This window comes from Pseudopipra pipra, chromosome 3 (genome assembly GCF_036250125.1).
Source record: "Pseudopipra pipra isolate bDixPip1 chromosome 3, bDixPip1.hap1, whole genome shotgun sequence".
NCBI classification, from domain to species: domain Eukaryota; kingdom Metazoa; phylum Chordata; class Aves; order Passeriformes; family Pipridae; genus Pseudopipra; species Pseudopipra pipra.
Window position 1 is genome coordinate 60383242 of NC_087551.1, and position 17052 is coordinate 60400293.

General features: G+C 40.3%; 1 long non-coding RNA gene across 3 annotated transcripts; it reads right to left on the minus strand.

Moving 5' to 3' along the window:
• Window positions 1-343: 343 nt before the first annotated feature.
• LOC135411654 (uncharacterized) lies at window positions 344-11379 on the minus strand. 3 transcript variants are annotated; one of them, XR_010429247.1, is made up of 3 exons: window positions 9739-11379; window positions 4329-4409; window positions 344-3165 (listed from the first exon to the last, which is right to left on the minus strand). It is a non-coding gene; the product is annotated as an uncharacterized LOC135411654 (long non-coding RNA). The 3 variants fall into 3 exon arrangements; XR_010429248.1 differs by having other exon boundaries at window positions 344-3558; XR_010429246.1 differs by having other exon boundaries at window positions 344-996; window positions 1480-4409.
• Window positions 11380-17052: the final 5673 nt, after the last annotated feature.

A 17052-nucleotide genomic window follows, 5' to 3' on the forward strand; every position in this document is an offset into this window, starting at 1 on the left:
AAAGGTATTTTAGTGAAAAAGTGCTTCTTAATGTTCAGACAAAATCTCCTGCATTTCAGTTTATGCCCATTGCCTTCCCTCCTGTCACTGGGCACCACTGAAAAGCACCTGGCTCCATCCTCTTTGCATCTTTCTTTCAGGTATTCATGCACATTGATAAGATCCACCTAAGACTTCTCCAAACCGAGCAGTCCCAGACCTTTCAGCCTTTACTTGCAGTAGATGTACTCCAGTCCCTTAATCATCTTTATGGCCCTTCACTGGACTACCTCCAGTATGTCCATGTCTCTCTTGTACTAGGGAACCCAGAACTGAATGCCAGGTGTGGCCTCACAAGTGCCTGTTGAGGTCCTTCTGGATGGCAGCATAACCTGCCAGCATATTAGCCACTCCTCCCAAGTTTGGTATCATCAGCAAACTTGCTAGTTAGTGGCTACCAAGCTGATTTTGTGTCTGATCACCACTCTCTGTGCGTGACTGTTAAGTCAGTTTTGAATCCACTTCACTGTCTGTTCGTGCAACCCATATATCAACAGCTTCTCTATGAGGATTTTCTGGAGACAGTGCCAAAAGTCCTACTGAAGTCCAGGTAGAAAATAACCTCTGCTCTCCCCTCATCTACCAGGCCAGTCATTTCATTATGGAAATTTACCAAGTTGGTCTAGAATGACTTCCCAATTGGTAAATCCATGCTTACTACTCAGATGATTTTCTTGTTTTTAATATGCTTGGAAATAGTTTCCAGAATCAGCTGCTCCTTCTCATTTCCTGGGATCAAAGTGGGGTTGACCAGCCTGTAGTTGTCTTGCCCTTCTTCAAGTCAAGATTGTCCTTTACTTTCCTCCAGTCTTCAGGCACTTTTCCCAGTCTTCATGATTGATCAAAAATTATCAAGAGTAGCCTAGCAACTACATCAGCCATATGGACACATTCCAGCCATATCAATAGGGACGAATTAAAGATCAAAGTATCTCCTTCTTTAAAGGCAGAATTTTACTGAAAGATAAAACATTGAAGTGTGTAATTTTATTTTGAAAAGTGATTTGATGTTCAAGTGTCTGAGTTTGTGAGCAGAGTAACTAGGCTCTGCAACTGTTCTCAGTGCTACTGTGTCTAGAGTGTTTTTAGGGCCTCAGCTTTCCTGCTCCTGCTATTAAAAGGAATAGCCGTAGCACTTGTTCTATGAAAAGCATCCTGTTCTCCAAGACTATTATTTTTCCTCTCTTTTCCAATATGGATGGACACTAGATACCATATGGTACTGCAGAGCAATGTCATCTCATACTTTGCTCCTTGGTAAAGGTATAAATTAACAGTTAAGCGTTATTTGATATAAGGTATATCTCACCCAACATGTATATCTCATTCTGAAATTTCATGCTGATTTCTCTTTTCTCATGTACAGTAAAACACAGTGGTATGTCTGCAAATTGTATGTCATAAAAAATTGTTAAGGTTCAAGCTTCACACAGTACTTACAAATAACATATGAAGAGAATAGAAGTTTCCTCTAAGGATGGACTTCCTGGCTGAACATGGCCTGCTGTTCCTGCTTTGCAATACTGCTGGGAGTTATTAATGAAGAAGCCACAATTCTTTGCCAGTTGACTGCTATCCCCTTTTCACCTTATACCCTCCTAATGACCTATATCTTTCACATATTTCCCAAAACACAATACAGTATTTAAGGATAATTTCTTCACAAAGAATATTTTTTTCTTCCCTGTAAGGAAAACATAGTCTTCTGGGATCACTAGTGTGTTATCACCCTTGTGTATTCTGTTATCACTTTAGATTCAGCTCCCAGCTGCCTCATTAAGTCATGTCTTCATCCCACTTGCAAGCTCTGCAGAACGAGAGACATGGATAGGCCCCAGGTGCCAGCACTGCTGGTGGCACAGCCCTGCTGGCTTTGCTGAGCACTTCGACAGCACTTGCTTGGGTTGCCTTATTTCCTCAGTGCTTGTGCACGAGCAGGGCTTTTGAAATCAGAGCACAACTTACAAATCACAGTGAGCAAAATCTCTGGGCTATTTCCTCCCCAGACCAACTAGGTTTCTAGAATCTGTACTTCCAAAATTATTTCTAGTGAACAGCTAGTGGTGATGGGTTTCACACAAAAAACCAAGGTCTTGCTTTATAAGATGCATAAGTAAGTCAGGCTCCAAAAGACACTGAGTAAGCTGGGTATCCTTCTTCGCTGACTTCTGCTGCTGAAGCATGTGTGTTTTGTGTGTGCAGACTCCTGAGACACCAGCTGGCATGGCTCAGTTCTTTCTCCGAAGGGGAACTGCTTTGGTCAAGGCTGATCACTCTTGGAAAGATCTTCACTTTCTAGCTCAGACCAGTTCTGTGAGTTCAGTGCAGAGCCTGGGAGGGAGGTTTGTTCCCCCCTGTAGTCCCCAGGACCATGAGTCACTTGAGTAAGGGGCTGCATGCTGAGTGATCTTGCAGAATAACATCCATGCTGGTTCTACAACATTTGTTTTATTTCAGGTCACTCATAACTAAGGAAAGATTAGTTGTAACAGAAGGCTCCTTAACTTTTCAAATCACAGTTTTATCACAAAAAAAGCATCTGCAGCTGCAGCTAAGCTGACCACATCACAAGGGGAGGATGCTAAAGCAAAGTATCTCTATCAATTACTACCCTCTCAGTGATAATAGAGGGTCATAGATCCTCCTACTAGGCCTATTCTGACCCAGTGCACACTTCTGCCCACATAGATTAATTGCTGCTTGTTTCACAAAAATATATAATAGTGAAGGTATTTTCTTCTTTTTCCAGACTTTGGCTTCAAAGGTGCTAATTTTCTTTACACAGTAAGCAAATTACCCACTTCAATGAATTGTTCTTGGCAATCACCTTTAAGAACTGTGACAGCATTAGCAGTTACGTGCCATATGTGTCTGGGTCTGCCTAGTCTGTGAATGCACATTTAACAAAATCAGCGTGGTTGCAATGAACAGTAAGGAGAGCATCTTCCTGTAAGAATTTTTTTGCTGTGGTGCATTTTCACCTAGTAATATAGTGAAGGGCAGTACTAACTCCTCAGAATCAGACGACCATTTGATTTAGCTTTGTGATCAATCTCTCAGTGCACCTGTCAGTGGAACGGATGGGAAGTAATCTTGCGGAAAATTTTCAACAGAGACCTTCTGTGCCTGTAAATAAGAACATACAGTATAGATATGAATGAGGAATATTACCATATCAATTTCAGAGCCTCACATTCCTCCTTTGATGTTTTAATGTTGATCTTTTGTCTCCTGGAGACAATTTGCTCTTGTCTTTTCTGCAGTAAATGTTGTGAGCAAATTATTGCCTTTCTTCTAAAATTTTCTCTTTTGAAGTACATGAAGACTTGTGTCATATCTTTTCTGCTTCTTTTATTATCTAGGACAAACAATTTATGTTCCTTCCAACTTTTTTTGTGGGTTGTGCTTCCTAGACCACTGATAATTCCTGTTGCTCTTCAGCTGACCTTCTCCCATTGCTCAGTTTCTTTCCTGAAGTACCAAAATTGGACTTGGTTCTGCAGTTGGGTCTCACCAGTACTGAGGAAACCAAAGGAATTATGTATTACTATACTATAATAGATACTCCATTTTTTACATTCTGAGATGGTGTTCCATTTTTTCCCTCTAAGGATGATGGCTATTTTTAACTTGCTCTCAGACTATGATCAAGTCTAGGATGTTGTGTTTTCTGCAGGGCACCCTCTAACCAACGTCCCCTACTCTGTACTTGGGCAGTTGCTTTATTGTGCATAATTTTTCACTTGTTAAAGTGCACTTGGCTTTGTTCTTTTAAAAAGTACCTCAAATTTGTAGAGTTCTTTTCTATCTCCTCTTGTACACCACTGTGTTTTCACTCTCCTTGTACTGGAGTTGCTACCTCTATCCAATCACAGAGTTAGGAGTTCTTCCCACCTAAAGTTTCCTGTGAGGGTGGAGAGTATGTTGGCACCTTTCAGGTATCTGGAAGACTGTAAAGCAACTGATTTTTCAGGGAAGAGGTCTACTTAGCTTCCCACAAATGAAGAAATTTTGTGCAGATACTAACACAAAGGTCAGCTTCAAAAGGACAAAGTTAATCACTCTCCTTTCCCATATTGTGGAAACCAGAATATCATAAGTATATGTCCCCATCCTCTGAGTGAAACCATCATGGCCTTGGGCCATTACCTTCTCTGAAGTGGAACTACTTGACAAGTCCCACATTGGGAGCTGGGTGTCATTTCTAGCTATGAGCTTCATCAGTAATACCAAAAGGAGTTCAGCATGGCTAAGGAAATGGTTAAATGCAAATTGACTCAGAGGCTTACCAAAGGAAGAACACAATGCTCTTCCAGCATCATAGGTTGCAAAGCATAGGTTATACGTTCTTCGGCCTCCACATGTTGTTACTGAAAGAAAAACAAACTGTCACGTTAAATATTTCTGGGGAGAACTTATGGTCTTAATGCAGTTCATCAGTTTTACAGAAGGCCACATCAGGAGCGGTGTCTACATCTGCATCATGACCTTCTGCAGATCACAAACCATAATGATCAGTCAATTTTCCTCCTAGGAGCTGAGGCATGACCTGATACTTCAATCTTTCAAAAACAAAATGGTATGTGCTAAGCTGAGAGCCAGAGACACCAGATGGTACCAGTGCCCAAAGGCACCTACAGTTGCAGGAGTTTACTGTACCCAGAGATCCCGCAGATAGTGTGCCATGCTGTAGAGATTTTGCCAATCCAGTCCAGAGAAAAATGTGACAGTAGAGCCATTGGCAGCAGTTTGTAAGTAAGAAAAGGGTTTGTGTATCACTGCAGAGAGTTTGTCCGCACAAGGACTTTCCCTAATAATCATCCCACATTTGTTGTCATCTTGACGGTAGAATGGCTGTGTGTGAGAAACACATAGTACCCAGCAGGGCATTAGCAGGGAAATCACAGGCAATTGCAGTAAGATGGCTCAGAAGAAAGTTGCCTCTGTCAGAGACTGCTTCTCAGTCAACATTTTCTCAAAAGAATTTTGCACTGCATTCATTTCAACTGAAAGAATAAAAATGATTCACCATTAATTTTTTTTCCTTTCAAAATGTGGGTTTGGTATAGTTTTTAAAATGTTGTATCTCATTAGACAAATGAAAATTGGAATATTTTGTTAAAAAAAAAAACAGAACTACTGATAATGTTAGCGCGTTGGGTTTTTTGGGGGTTTAGTTTGTTTGTTGGGTTTTTTGGGGTTTTGGGGGGTTTTTTGTTTGTTTATTTATTTTTAATTTTCATTGTTTGAAGTTTCTTCTGACCTCTGGTCAGACTTGTGTTATGATTTTATGACAATCTTTGTGAAATGGGAAATTCGTTTACTATCATCCTTGAACTGACAAGCTGATCAGGCTTTGCTGCTTGTTTGCCTATAAAACTTAACCTGATATGTCTCTGTACTTTTTAAAAAATTGCATGAGTTGTATTCCTGAAAGATAGAATTTTGATATGATCCTACTGCTTGTTCCTGGTATGTTTGATATTTCCAAAGCTAACCAACTCATCTATTTGGGAATCCTTTATTATAAGTTTAAAATTACTTCCAAGTAAAAGAAGAAAAATAATGTTATCATGTCATGTATTGTTTTCATTTGGATCATGGCATGAGTGAATTAGATGTCACAATGTAATTTTGCTAAAATATTTAGTGAAGTACCAGCAGCTAAGGAAGCATGGAGGTGGGGCTTTTGATGTGATTATGCTGTCTCTGGCAATGATTGTGTTATGGAGATCGGCACTTCCCACTGTGCAAGTAATATGTGCATGCCAGATTTTTTAAATAAAATGGCTGCATCTCTGGTTAAGACCTGTTATTCCTTTTTTACAGAGCTGATAAAGCTGTGCTTGTTGAGCTGGCCAGAGTTCAGAAGTGAATTTTTAAGAAGGTTATATCTTTCAGAAAATGAATCAAAACAGTGAGATTATCTTGAGTTTTCTTGTAAAGGGGTAATTTTTTCAAAAGATATGGAGATGTGAAAATGCAGTTTTGTCCTTAGCACAGAACCGAGCACTCAGAATGTCTTCCCATTTTTCTTTGTAGCCCTTCTTTTCCTTTTGAATCTATTTTAGGTGCTTCAATGCACAGTTCCCACCCCGTGACAGCAACAGAGTCTTTATGTGGTGTAGGATAGAACAGACTGCAGTGTAGGAGGATGGTAGATTACTGTAGCTTCATACTACAAGCAAATTTAGCAAGTGCTTTAAAAAGCCAAACTAAGAAATAATAAAGTCATGACCAAAAAATTCTAGAAATATAAATCTGAGGCTTATTTTATTCTAAGAGCACATCTAAGTGGAGAGAAAAGGACTGGGGATGGGTGGAAGAGCACATTATTACAATAGTAGGAAAGAAGGTCAACCCAAATAAGTGATTTCCCAGCTGGCTCATAATCCATTGCATTAATAATAAAATTGATTAATCTTTAACTAATCCCCTTTTTTTTTTTAATTTTAATTTTAAAATATTTTTACAGTTTAATGAGTTAGCTTCGCTAGATAAACATGTAACTAATAGACAGCAGGGTGAAGAAAGGATTCAGATATTATGGCTATTGTGAATTTCAGAGTTCTAGAAAGGTCTTAAAGGTTTGAGAGGGACGTAATCCTTTTGTCTCCTTGATATGATCCAGCCAATTGTTAATACAGGTTAAGTAACTTCCCAGTAACCTATACAGTTCCCAGTATCTGCTGGTTTGTCCATGAATGAGCAACCTCTACTGAAGGTGTTCAGTTTTGGGCCCCTCACTACAAGAAGAACATTGAGGTGCTGGAGCATATCCAGAGAAGGGCAGTGGAGCTGGTGAAGGGTCTGATGAGGAGCAGCTGAGGGAACTGAGGTTGTTTAGCCTGGAGAAAAGGAGGCTCAGAGGAGAGCTTTATTGCTCTCTACAACTACCTGAAAGGAGGTTGTAACAAGGTGGGGGTCAGTCTTTTCTCCCGGGTAACAAATGATAGGACAAGAGGAAATGGGCCTCAAGTGCCAGAGGAGGTTTAGATTTGATATAAGGAAAAATGTCTTCACTGAACGGGTTGTCAAGCATTGGGACAGGCTGCCCAGGAAGGTGGTTGAGTCACCATCCCTGGAGGTACTTAAAAGTGTAGTTGGGGCACTTGAGGACATGGTTTAGTGGGGAACTTGACAGTGCTGGGTTAGCAGTTGGACTCAATGATCTTAGAGATCTTTTTCAACCTTAATGTTTCAATGAAAGCGTAAGAAAAGTGACAACTTTCTTTGATATTCAGTAGATGGTGCTCTTCCCTTCTGCTGAAGTTACGGTTCATGCTGCTGGTGCATTAAGTGACATACTTCAGAAGTTATTTAAGCCTACATTTCTTCTATCTACCTCTTATGCCACCACTGCTTGCTGTGTGTTTTGCCAAGACTGTTAACCCCTGTGACTCGGCCAGGTCAGATTTAATCTTGTTTACTTAATTTATCGAAACACCCCACCTTCTCACCTGACAAAGACTAGTTAACACTATGTGAGGCTTGGGTCTACCAGCATTATAGTGTCAGTCCCCAAGAAAGACACAGTATATGCCTTGTGCATGGATTTGATATCTCTCCAGAAGTGGACCTGTTGTTCCATTGGAGTGCACATTGTTCTGAAATGTCTCTTCTGCTCAGGCACAAACACAGACTTTTCTCAGCTATTTGGCTTTACAGGACCTACATCTATATTGGTGGACTCCAAAGTGTCCAAAGGGTGAGTACACATGTCCTGGCACCCAACTTGATCAACCTTATTCCTGACATATGCTGGAGCAAGAAATGAGCATGCTCCAGCCTCCACCTGCTATCCCGCACGTTGGCTCCCCTCAGAAGAAAAAATTACCATAGCCATTCCTGCCATGACCTTGACCTTGGATTTTGTAGAAATGCTGGAGGCATGTAAGAGCATCAGTCTCTTGCACAGTTGGGAGACAATCTGAGCGATGAGGTTTAAAGCATCACAAAAGTTGCAACCAAAACACTAAGCTGGAAGATTTACCTCAAGGATAGGAATGTTCCTGGAAATGCTAATAGGGCTTCCCAATAGCACCTGATGGACAGGGTGGATTCCTAGAAGGCTTTATTGAAAAGACAGAGAGACATTTAATTCTTGTGGAGGAAGAGTCACTTATTATATTGTAAACTTATTTGGTTTTGGAACACATTTCAGGCACATGTAGCAGAAGATGACTGAAAAGCCATCACAGACTTACCAATGATAAGTCATGCCTGAGTAGTCCAATTTCTTTGCAGATGAGGCAAGAGCATGGTGGTGTTTGGTCAAAGGTTGAACTTGATGATCTTGGAGGTCTTTTCCAGTCTTAATGATTTTATAATTCTATGATAGCACTGCATGTAGTTTACATTGACTTTGGCAAGACTTTCAATTCTGTCTCCTTGCATCCAAGTTAGCTATGAATAACTGGATGGGCAGGCAACTGAGTAAAAAGAGTTGAACGATTGTGCTCAAACAGTAGCAGGGAATGGGTCGCTCCTTACCTATAGGCAAGTTACATGAGGAAAATTGCAGAAGTGCATCCTGGGAGCTGTCCTGTTTAACAGCTTTATCACCTGGAATAGGTGACTCTATGCACTCTCATCAGATGACCTCAGACTGGGGGCATCATCAATACCCACAGGGGGAGGGCAGCCACTCAAGGACTGAGTTTAGACAGTTTAGACAGGCAGGAGGAAGGGACTGACAGGAACCTTAGAAAACTAATCAAAGACAAATGCAAAGTCCTGTACCTGGAAAGGAGGAGCCCTTGGCAATAGCGTAGGCTATGTAGACTGGCTGGGGAGCAGCTCTATGAGGAAGACCAGTGAGCTCATCACAAGTCAGCAGTGTGTCCTGGCAGGAAAGGAGGCTAAGAAAAGGTATTAGCTCTCTCTCTACTCATCACTAACTGCATCACCTCAAGATGCAGTGTCTAGTTTTGGACCTGTGATGACAAGAAAGACATCAATAAGTTGTCTAACTGGATGAAGTTTAGAGGGGAGGACCCCAAGTGGTTGGGTTTGCAGAACCTGTGCTTTGTGGATAAGGTTAGGGATGGGGCTGGCTAAGCTTGAGCAAGAGATGGCTTTTGAGGGGGACCTAACAGCAGCCCTCTCAGCATCCATGGGCACTGGGTGAGAGGAGGGATCTAGGCTATTCCCAGTGGTGTATGGCAAGAGCTTGAGAGAAAATGGGCATATGCTGAAAATAGTTTTCACCATGAGAACAGTCATGCAGGGGTGCAGGTTGCTCAGAGAGGTTGGACCAAAGACCTCCTGCAGTGCCTTCCAGCCCTAATTGTTCTGGGACACCTCAGACGTGGAAGAATACTGGTGGCTCTTCGTTTTAAAAAAAAAAAATAAATAAAAAAAATGGCTACACCTCGTAATAAGGAAGGCATTTTGCATGTTCAAATTCCAAGTAAAGTTTCTGAAGTATGGAGAATCAAGTCTGATTAAAAAACTCCAAACATATCTCCCTGTCAGTTTATTATAGATTAACATAATCTCTGTTTTGGCAGACTAAAGGATACTGCTCCATTACACGTGATGATGTACTACCATAAAGAGATGGATGGTTTAATAAGTACTAACTCTGTGTTTTAACAGTATTGCTAACAAATTAAACTGGCGCTCCTGCTTGTAAAAATTCAAAATATATTAGGTCAATTTGATTTAAAGTTACTAAGAAAGAACATCTCTTTTTACCTTCCCACTGGATTTCCCAGCTTGCTGGTGATTTCTGCCGCAGACTTTCTGCTAGTGACACCTACTCCCAGCTGGACCCGCAGAAATGTTTCTGACAGATGCTTGTCTTCTGTCACAATCTCTTTGGGGTTTGCAGAAAAACCCCAGACCAGGCCCTTCCAGTCTGCATTGCAGGAAACAAACCAGAAAGTCTATGACAATAATTTTTGAGTGATTGCCTTTCAAAAGTAATGATGGAATCAGATATTTGAACTCTTCTGTCTTTGACACATGCACAACACTGTCATAGACAAAAATCACTCTGAAGGTGGGATGCCTCCATCACTGCTACGGAAGAAACAGTGGAACTATCTGGTCTCAGTCTCTAAAGACATATTTACATTTGTCACACCCTACAGATTACAGACAGAGGACCCATAGCATAGCACACTGAGTGAAAAGGCCACCACACAAGAAGAGGTGTGGGTCTAGTTTATATGGAGACTAAACCAGAAGCTCCCTTGGATGCGGAAGTTCAGACTCTTAGGCTGGATGTAGTCTGGGTTTCATCCTCTAAATGAGTAAGGATTCAAAGAATGGTTGGAGCAGCAAACATATCTACTTCCAAGTTGGTTTGCTCATTCCTATTCAGAGGTGAACATTGGATACAGTTCATAGTGTAGCAAAAATAGTAAAAGTAGTCATCAAAATCAATATTGATTACCAGCTATTTCAGAATCAAAACAAAATTCAGAGTTGATCTTCAAATGATTCCTTAAATTAATCAGTTTTTATTTTCTCTTTGTCTCTTATTTGGCGTGTGCTCTGTTACCCTTTACTAGTTTCATTTAACTGAACAGGATTTTTAAAGCCCTGAATAATCTTTCTTGTATGGGAAAAAATTCTACTGTGAGAAAGAGGATAGCAGGCAGCACTAATTATCTCCTGAACAGAGTTCTATGTCAAAGAAATCCAAGCCTTGAAATATACTTTCCTGTCAAAGCTTGGCTTATTAATATGCTTATCAGTCATGTAAACATTCCAAGTATGTGTCATATAATACAAATTGGAATGTGTCAGTGTCATGTGGATGATATATACAATCCTTTTTTTTTCCTTTTTTAATTAACAGCCTTTTCAGAAGTGCATTTATACTGTTGTGTGGTTGTTGTTCTCTCTCCTGCCAAGCCAGCAGGGGGGGGCAGGCTCCCTGCACACTACAGAGTTCTGGTCTTTCCAGCAGGAAAACTCAAGCAACCAACAGTTTTTTTGATCCTGAGCTTAAAGCTCAGTAAGGGCTGATGTTCATCTGTGTTGTCAAAAAAGCCTTGACATTAAAATGTTTTCCCATTTTTTTTCTTCCCTTCCCTTGTCTCTTCATGTAAATGTTCAGAAGTCAGACATCATAAACCATCTCAGAAGACCGGTCATTTGAAATAATAATTTTCTTAACATGCATAATTCTGCCAGCTGGGTGCCCCCTCAGGCAGAGCCCTTGCTGTGGGCTGCACTGAGACCAGCTACATGATCCCTGCAGCAAATCAGGAACACGAGTCTTGCCCGCAGGTCTCTGACTTTCTTCTCCTATTTCCCTCCCTACCCCAGACAGAGAGGGTTGATGCTTCTGAAGGATGTGACAGTGGCTAACAAGCTGTCCTGTCCCTTGGTGCACATGTCCACCAAAATTCCCGTGCATGCTGAAGGGGTTGATGCCCTGAAGAACTTACATGCTCTCTCCAAATTTATGTAATTTTGTTACTGGGAAGTAATTTCTCTCTGTGTTGAAAGAAGAAGAATTTTTAGTTTGGGCCTACATTTTTGTAAACTTACATCTCCTAACTTTCAGCTCTTTGGGGGTTGATGCCCTGAAGACCTTGACACTAGGGAGGGCTCTTGAATATCTGGAAGTAACTGTTCCCCTTTAGTTCTCATCTGCTACCAGGACCTCCACAGGCACACCCTGAAAGGCATAGGAAACCTTCCACTCCACCATGTAGAGAAGAGCAACCAGCCAGGCTCCCACCACCATCAGAAAGCTTTTGGGGGGGTGAAAGCCAGTGATTCTCTGATGACTGAAGAAAATGAGCAGGTCTGCTTGGTGTTTTTTTAAAGGACTGTAACATGATTAATAATTTTTTTTTATGGTCTCCCTTTGCGAGCCCCCATATGTAATGGCTATCTAAATGCTCTATGTTATGGCATCTGGTTGCTTTGTATAAAAAGGAGGGAAGTTTTACCTTGATGCCTCCAAGATTCTCCCAGCTGGTCTTGCAGCAGTAGGTCATCAAATGCACCTGTCAAAGGTACCAAACAGGGAATGCAGGTGTATGCAGCTTAAGTCACACCTGTCCCAGAGGAGAGAGGATAGAAGTAGTAGCACATTTCCCCTGAATCCTCCTGCTCCTGGAGTGCTCCTTGCACTTGGTGAGTATTTTGCAGAAGAATAAAAAAGGGAAAATGTGTTTTCCTTGTACATGTTCTCATGATGTCATTGAGCTATCTAACAAGCACAGTTCAGGATTGCTTGAAATTACCTGAACTGCAGATACTTCACCTTTTGCATAAATTTAATAGTAAGGCAATTAAAGTCATACTCATATAAACAGATGTAGTTTAGTCCCCTCTCTTCTTCTGGTTTCTTACAGTGAAGGAGTATTCAACATGGAAAATATTGTGGAGATTTTTTTTTAACAAAAATGCATTGAGCTAGAGCACCTTATTATAACTTACATGCTCTCTCCAAATTTATATAATTTTGTTACTGGGAAGTAATTTCTCTCTGTGTTGAAAGAAGAAGAATTTTTAGTTTGGGCCTACATTTTTGTAAACTTATATCTCCTAACTTTCAGCTCTTTGGTTTTAGACTCCGTACTCCAGCTAAAGTGGTCCTAGTGCAAAGACTGGGGATGTCCATCTGCATTGCTCTCTGTGCAAGACCTCAAACCCAAAGCAGACTAATTTGTTGCCCAGACAACTTATTTCTGGCTTAAGCCTTTTTTTGTCCTCTTTGTTGTTATAGTCACTCACCAGAACACATATGTATTCCTTGCTCTACCTGCTGTCTGAACAGGTATAATTTCCTGTCAAGGGCAGTGTCTACAATGAGAGTACAAGGGTCTTACATTTTTAATTAAGCACTATTTAAAAATATGTTAGCAGCCGCAAAAGCCAGATGTTACAACACCAGTAGGCATTTGTTGATTATGGTCATCTCTGTGGTCCACCTGACTGATGCACTTTTTAACGTTTTAGGTGGCTAACATTAAAAGCTAAGAAAGCACTTACTTAAAATGCAAAAATTTTAATTTTTCTTATTTAAGTAAACTCTAATCCAGTAATGAATAAAGACTCATGTAAGATAACTATTCTTCCATCACTCTGGGTTCTAAATATGCCATTTTCAGAATACTTGAAGTTGAAATCTTTTCCTGATAGCCAGGCTTTCAAGATAAAACAACACCATCGTTATTATAATTTTTGGCTAGATAATTCAGTTACAAGGAACATACTCACAGATGCACTTCCTCATCCCTCCTAAATTCCTAAACTCTCAGTATAACATGAATCTGGCTAAACATTTTGCTTGAATTAAGAGATTGACACTCCCATGCTGTGTATTTTTGACACTTGTCTCTCACATCCTAGCCTTCAATAGTCCACCCCTACTTTTTCTGAATTCCCTGAATATCTACAGAACGAAACCCCTTCTCTCACACTTAGACTAAATACTGTCAGTATGGGTCAGGATCCTGGGTTACTACTTTTATTTACGTTAAACTTTTACCTGAGAAGAGTAACTTCATTGGGAGGTGAAAGTGGCAGTAACACTCAGATCTCAGACATGAACAAATCTGAGCCCTGATGTGAGTTATTGCAGATGGTGGGTTAAAATGGCCTAGTGTCCCAGACACTAGGACATGGCATGTGACCCTGCTGCTTCCCCAGCCAGTCTGTGCGCAGTGAGCAGGAGGAGATCCCACTGGACATTGGACTAAACCCTTGCTGCACCACAGTGAGTCAGGAGAAGCTGTCAGGTGCTGCTTTGCTATCCTTGCCACACAAGGCATGCTAAGGTTTTCATCACTTCAGCTATTTCAACCTTTAATTACCCCAAGAAATAGGAAGTGGAGAGCATATTAAAAATTCACCATATTAAAAAAGAGGTCTCTGAGTGTGGGTTATTGAACAGCTATAAAGAGCAGTGGCCCTTAGGAGCAATGAAGGGTGTTAGGTCTCTAGAAATGAGAGGACTTTATGTCTTTATTGATTATTGTCTTAATTTTTTGTAATCAATATTAACCGAGCAGAGCCAGTTTGCTCTTCCAGGCTTTTATTTCTAATTAGAACTAGTGAATAGTCAAGGGAACAAGACAGAAGAGTCATTGATTGAGCCATATAACAGATTTCTAAATAAATAGGCTACTGGTTCCCTCTGGGGAAGAAGTCACCACCATGTCACTCACAGATCGTGGTACAATGACAGGTGACAGGGATTAGTTTGTCATGCAATATTTAATCCTAAAAATGTTTCTGGAGGCACTGTCAGAGTAGAAGTTGAAATTTGTGTAATGTTATATTTCTTTTGAATTCAGAGTGAGAAAACTTTGCAAACATTTGAGTTCACAGTTTGAAACCTAGCAATGATAGACTTCGGTCAAGAAGGATATACAACTTTTCCACAGAAAGGTGAATGTACACCATGTCAGAAACTTTGTTCTTGTGACTGATTTAGATGATATAGAGACTGCTTTTGAAGTCAGATTGTGTCATTTGTTGTTTGGTTTTGGGGGGTTTGGGTTTTTTTTTTTAATACCCTTTGGCTTATGCACTTCTTGCAGAATCCAGCCCTGTGTCCTACCAAGTTAAAATGCTGATCCTTCAGAAAAACAAAATGGTACAAAAAGTTGTTAAGAGGGCAGACAGATAAATGTGTTATCTGGAATTCCTACAGATCCTAATGCCAGGACAATCCTGCGGCACTGATTCAAGGGGGAAAAATATCCTATTGATGTAACAATTATTTTCTTACTCAGTAAGGTCTAGTCTGACTGTATTTTCAAATTAATGAAATACGCATAATGCTCAAAAAGGGGGAGAGACAAAAGAGCCCACACAGCTTCGAAGACCATGAAGTGATAATGAGTTATACACTCTTTGCTCTGACAAATCCATGTAGGGTTTCATGCAAAGATATCCTTACCTGTCTCATGACAAATTCCTAAACCAGAAGAATTGGGGCAGGAGTATAAGAGAGACACCAGTGATGGACTTAGAGGACAAAGGAGTTCCATGCTCATCACTTGTGACTAGATTGCAACATCCCTGGCATTTCCAGAGTGATGCAATACATATCATGATACAATTTAAAAACTCTGTCTCATTGCAGTGAAGATGAAGGGTAAGAAACTCTCTTTAGTACATGTTGGAGTTACTTATGTTGCACGTTCTAAACCAATGTTTGTTTTGATCTTTAGAGTACAATTCTGCATCAGAAAATAGTAGAGTTCATGATGAATTGTTGAGCATTAGCAGCATGGGGGTTTAGGCACAACCTCTGCTTGCATTTTATGAGTACAACTGTTACTTGACGCAGTATTTTAAGTGAAATACTGGAAACCTCAATGAATCACACAGCTTTGCATAGAGAATATAAAGAGTCTTCATTTTCTATTTTTCGTGGGTTTTGATTTTTTTTTTTTGTGAGAGTTTAACACATTTCTGTGTCTTAATGATACCTGAAGAAATCTTTTGGGTTTGCTTCCTACTACATTCATTCTCCACTTACTTTCTTCTCTCTGCATATGCTGCTTGCTACTCTTTCCTGTTACTCATGGTTCTCGTAAGGAGATTTCGGAAGAGCACCTCCATGTTGTCTTCTACTGCAGATACAAATGGACACAAAGAAAAGGATACAGCGAAATCCTCAGATTGGAAGAGGAAATGCAAATAAAGTAAGAAGAGAAAAATCTCATTCTCAGCTGGAGGAGTCTTAGTAAAATAGACCATAAAATTGTAAGAAACCATATTGTCTTTTAAGCTAATTGTGTCTATTTTAGGATGTCTCACCCCAAAAGCATTGACAGAACACTCATTTCTTAGCACCTAAATGTCATTCCTACTATTCAGCTACAGACATTTAAAGCTGACAATATAAGTTTCCATTGCATGTTATCATTAACAAAACCAAGACCTGGGTGCATTCATTACTCATGGCTATGAGATACCAACATGATACAGCCACAAAAGGAGTTACTGAAGTTAAAGAACAGTGTTGTCTTGTTGTCACAAGAATATACAGATAGGAACTGTTAAAAATCATATTAAAATTATTAGGATCTTAAGATCTTAAGGATCTTAAGGCATCAGAACTAGCCATCTAAAACCATCACCTGGAAATTAGATTTCTAAGCATCAAAGCTGTGAAGTGCTGCTATGAATTCCTGCTCAATAGTGGGGTTTAAAACTCAAATTCCACTTGAATACTTTGAGGGAGGGATTCCACAGTAGTAGCAGAACCTACACACCACAGTGCAGGAAGATCCTTGTGTACTGCGCACCTTGGAGAAGGGGAGACCTGAGTTCAACGGACATAAGACACATACAACAAATTCCTGCCCATTTTTTATTCTGTTTTCATCATCTTTCCTTTTTCTCCAAATCTTTTCACCCCACTCTGACCTTTCATCACTTTTTAGCCCTTCTTTCCTTCTTTATGAGGCAAGAATATGCCTGGATTGAGGAAAGTTAGAGAGCAGACAACAAATAGAGAGAGGGAAAGATGAAGAACAGACTTAATGGAAGTGATCAAGGGCTGTATCTCAGTGTGACTGCTTTTGGTGTTTCAGTCTAAAAGTTTTGGCACTTGATTTTTTTATTTTTCAATCTCAAAATTCTACTAAGAAACAATTATCTTTTTCTCTTTGTCTCCCCCCAAAAAATCTTGGGTTGTCCTCCCCCTCGCCCCAAACAAATAAAAATAAAAAAAAGATGAGTTTACATGGCAGGAGTTTACCTGGAAAAGCCCATGAATCCCTTCCTGTCACTGAAAACATCCTTCTCCTTCAAGAAGGAAAGACTTTTTCTCCTGCAAACACTTCCTAAAAGTTATCTGTGAAGAATGGTCACAGAAGGGTCTTCAGGACAAGTGTCTTCTCCCCCAGCTTTGGCTGTAAATACAGTCCCTCATTGTAGTTACCTTCCTGTTTTGGAGCCTGCTGTCCCGCACTGAAGGACTGCAGGGTAACTGGAAGCAGTGGTGACAATGGCAGTGTCTGATGATTTCACAGACTTCACTCATAATTCCTTAAGCAAAAATTTTGCTATGAGGAAGTCAGC